Consider the following 4,883-nt stretch of genomic DNA (forward strand, 5'->3'; position numbering starts at 1 on the left):
TCTACATTTGCTAACCTCTCCACAGTAAGTAGCATGACTTCTACAGCTAGGAAAAAATCTATGACAGTTTCTTAAAAACTGACCTAGAAGAGCTCTTGTGGATTTCGAGACTGTGTAGAGGATGGCCAGCAGGAAAGGGAGCGGGAAAGGAAGCAGACAATTCATGGAGAATCAGGATTACATACCAGCTTGGCCAGAGGGGCTGACACTGGGACACTTACCAAAGTAGAGCTGTCTGAACTCCTGGAAGAGGTTTTGGATTTGGTGCTCTGAGTTTTTGTGACTGCTCTTAAGAAGTGTGATGGAGAGAGTGGTCACTCCCTGGCCCAAGAGGTCTTATGATCATACAGTCAGTCCCTCAGAGGCCTGTCTTGCATGGGGATCTGGCCTCACCATGCACCTTCTGGGCTGGGTGGCCACTTCCTTGCACTTGCCCTTGCATCGGATTCCTGTCCAGGCCTGTTGTCGAGACCATTAGAACCAGGATGTTGCAAAGCCCCTCAGGTAGCAGTTTCCTACAGAGGTTGTTAAATGCATATTCCTAGGCCCAGTCCCGAACCATCTGAATAAGAGTATCTGGCTATCTGCCTTGTGAATCCTGAGTATTAGGAATCTGCCTTTTAATAAGCCTCCTTAGGGATTCAAGTTGCAGAACCTCTGCATTCAGGCCTGTGCAATAAACCTCCTTCCCTTAGGTTTCTGGCACACAGAGTCAGAGAGAACTGAATCTGGACGTTTCTGTAAATTAGCACAACTAAGTCTTTTGGTCACGCATCAGAAATTCCAGGATATGAGAAAATATCTTTCTGAATTCAACAGACACCATGGCCTTGCATATGTCCTAGGAGCCTTTTGGAGCTGGGCCTCAGTACACAACTGGAAGGGAAGAATGGGCGTGGCTCTCCCTGGTGACAACTTGTCAGGAGAGGCTTTCAGAGACTTTTCCCAATCGGTCTGAGCTGAGAGCTAGTGCAGCTCCGTTCTCAAAGGCCTAAGCAGCCAGAACGCAGAAATCAATCCACTGAGGCACTCCACCTGTGAAGCTGGAAAGCTGTTAGATAGTGGTCAGGAGTAGGGGTGCCTGGCTGTCCCAGTCGGTGGAGCGTGTGCCTCTTGATCTTGGGGTTGAGTGTAGAGATTACCTAAAAATAAAATCTTTAAAAAAAAAAAAAAAAAAGGTCAGAGTTAGATGGGCCAAAGGGAGGGGCCTCTGACAAAAAGCGGATCAGGATTCAGAGGCCAAAGATTATTCCCGAATCTAGACAGGAGACCTCAGGGGGCACCCATCCATCCCATTATAAAAGGTATATAAAAGGTATATGCTAGATTGTATTATGGTTTCCAAGGATTTGATGTAAAATCCTATTCCTCACACGCTGACACTGGCTTGCCCACATGACTTGCTTTGGCCAAGCACATGTGAGCGGGATTGATGTAAGCCACTTACTTGCAGCAACATTAAGATCTGTCATCTGGTTCTGCCATCTCCCATTTCCTTCCTTTGCCGCAAGACCAGCATGTTTCAGATCGGGTCTGCCTCTTGTCTGGGTGCCAGAATGAAGAAGAAATGGAGAGGGTGCCTGGGTGGCTCAGTCAGTTAAACCAGCCAACTCTTGATTTTGGCTCAGGTCATGATCCCAGGGTGGTGGGATCATGCCCCAGGTAGGGCTCTGTGCTGAGCGTGGAGCCGGCTTAAGATTCTCAATCTCTCTCTCTCTCTCTCTCTCTCTCTCTCTCTCTCTCTCCTTCTTTCTCTCTCTCTCTCTCTCTCCCACTTGCATGTGATCTCTCTCTAAAAAAAAAAGAAAGAAAGAAAAGAAAAGAGGTGGAGAAGAATTGCAGTCAACCTCTGAAGGACACATAACAGAGCATGAAATGAACCCCTGAGATTTTGGGGTCATTATTACCATAGCCCAACCTAGTCAGAGTTGACCAGTAAAGAAATAGTTTTTTTGGGGTTGTGAAAACAAAACAGTAGTATTCCAATGAATTTTTAAGGAAAACTACCCATATTTATTCCTTAGCCTAACCAAATAGTTTTAATGTTTACATATGCCTACATGGAAATGTGCTGAAACAGACCATTGCACTTATGTTGCTTGTACACTTGGATTTCTTCAGAGAAGGAGCCTGGTGGTGGAGGAGGATCAACTCCCCACTAGAGGAGGCCAGAGGAAAGGGCTGTCCGTGGAGCCAGTGACCTGCACAGAGCCATCTGTTGTGAGGCAGGGAAGTGAAACTGAGCAAATCTATTTCCTTGGCATCGTTAGACCGCTGGAGAAAGTAATGCCAAGTTCTTTCTTTTCTTACAGTCTGTCGTGCCTGTTTACTGTCCTGCCAAGGCAGGGGTGGATTTCAGCCCTGTTCTCTGATCTTCCATTTCCTAAAGCCTCAGTCCCACCACAGGCTGGGACCCTGCAGGCCGTAAGGTGGAGTTTACAGAATTCAGCACCGAACAATGCGGGCATCAGCTCTGCCCTCCTGGGGCCTACAGTCTGATGGCGTAGAGAAATAAACTTTTTTTTTTAAAGTTTATTTATTTATTTTGAGAGAGACAGAGACAGCCTGAGGGGAGGGGCAGAGATAGAGGGAGACAGAAAGTCCCCAGCAGGCTCTGCACTGTCAGCACAGACCCTGACAAGGGGCTTGAACTCACGAAACCGTGAGATCATGACCTGAGCCGAAACCGAGAGTCGGATGCTTAATCGACCGAGTCACCCAGATACCCCCAGAAATAAATAAATTTATTATGTATCGAATAATTACAAATTGGGTAAGTCCTCCAAATGAGACACACAGGATGCTGTGATGGATTGGAAAAGCAGTGATGGTAAGCAAGAATCTATTTAAAACAGAATTTTAAAACTGCCAACTGGGGAACATTAGTCAATCACGAACTCTATTTAGATGTTCATGATCACATCTTTAAAAAAAATGAGACAGAACTGAATGTGGAGGTGAATAAAATAGCATCACATGTGGTAAGTGTAAATATTGTTTCATGCAACTGTCATTTTTGTTGTGTGTATATTATCTATGTAGTTCTTGGCTCATAATCTAAAATGTAGTTGTTACAATGGATGGTGGTAAAAATAAGTTTGAAAAACTAATTAAGATATGGCCTCAGGGAAGGCTGCTTTGAGGAAGACATTGTGCTGATAAGCAAGGTGGGAACATGCTTGGCGTCCTCCAGGACAGGGGGAAGGTTGGCTTGTTTGAAGCATGGAGAACAGGAATACAGTTCTGGATATGGTCAGTGCTGCAGAGGAGGAGGGACTGAATCCCTCTTTTTGCCATGAAAAAGAATTTGGATTTTTCTTTTCATAAGTTCATTTATTTGAGAGGTGAGGGAGGGGCAGAGAGAGAGAAAGGGAGAGAGAGAATCCTAAGTGCTATCATTGCAGAGCCCTACTGTGTGCGTGTGTGTGTGTGTGTGAGTGTGCACTCCATCTCACCAACCCAAACCATGAGATCTGACCTGAGCTAAAACCGAGGGTCCAGCACTTAAGGGACTGAGTCACCAAGGCACCAGCCACCCCCACCCCACCCCACCCCCAATTTGGATTTTTCTAGAAGCGAAGTTGCAAGGTTTAAGAAAAGAAGTGATTTAGGGGCACCTGGATGGCTCCCACTTTGGCTCAGGTCATGACCTCACAGTTAGTGAGTTCGTGCCCCACATCGGGCTCTGTGCTGACAGCTTAGAGCCTGGGGCCTGCTTGGGATTCTGTGTCTCCCTCTCCTCCCCCCTACTCCCTCCCTCTCTCTCTCTCAAAAATAAATAAATAATAAAAATTACAAAAAGAAAAGAAGTGATTTTAAGGTTACTGCGCAGAGTGTGGATTTTAGAGGGCTAATAGTCTGGAAGCAGGAAGACCAGATAGGATCTGCTGGAATTCATGTTCATTGTTTCATTTTAGGATCCAGCTCAAATCTCACCTGTTTTTAGAAGCCTGTCTGGTTCCTTCAGGGATATTCAGTCTCTTTTTCCTAAATTCACCATGTTCCTTTAGACAGGTAGACCATTTATGCCTTTTTTCTTCCAGGAGACTGAGTTCCTGGAGGGTCCCCTGGGTGGCCTCCAGCCCTGCACCGCCACCATCTCCCTTCCGGAGAGGAAATGCGATATAGGAGCGCCTTCGAAGCTTCTGTGGGTACAGGCGGTCCTTCCAAGCGGGCAGGGGGCTCCCTGGGGAATGTATGTTTGACTTTCTATTCCTGGCAATATAAGTTCAAATGTTTATGGATATTTGAAGCTGGGATGAAAGCATTTCTATTCATGCTGCTAGAATCTGAGGCTTTTTTTTTTCTTTTTACCGAGAGTCCATAGCAAAAACTTGGGTTACTTGGCTGGGGAAAGGAATGCAGTGTGAGGAGCGAGATGAAACCTCGCCGCAGGCACCCCTGGCCGGAGCGGGAAGGCAGAGCCCTGGGCCTCCTGGGCTGGGGCCGAGGGTCAGGCCTTGCAGGGGCGGGAGGAGGGCGCAGGGCGGCGGGGCTGCGGCCGGGAGGGGGTTCGCAGGCCAGGACCCAGGTTTCAGGAGAGGCGGGGCGCGGGCAGGAGGCGCCCGGACGAGCCCACCCAGACGAGGCCCGGCGGGGGCCTCCGCGGGCCGGGCTCCGGGCACCGCGCCGCCGCCGGCTCGCCCAGACATTCCGTTTCTGCCGCCGGAATGCGCGCACAGGCTCCCGCGGCGCCCGGCCGCTCCTCCCGGGCGCGGCGCCCGGTGGCGGCCCGGCAGGCGGAGTGGGCGGGGCCGCGGGGTGGGCGGGGCGCGGGGCGGCGGGACCTTTAAATTGGCCTCCTTGGCGCGGGGCTCAGGCCCGCAGCTGCAGGAACGAGCGAGCCCTCGACGACAGACCCCTGCAGGAGTACAGAGCCCGCC

Source organism: Panthera tigris, chromosome A3, assembly GCF_018350195.1.
Source record: "Panthera tigris isolate Pti1 chromosome A3, P.tigris_Pti1_mat1.1, whole genome shotgun sequence".
NCBI lineage: Eukaryota > Metazoa > Chordata > Mammalia > Carnivora > Felidae > Panthera > Panthera tigris.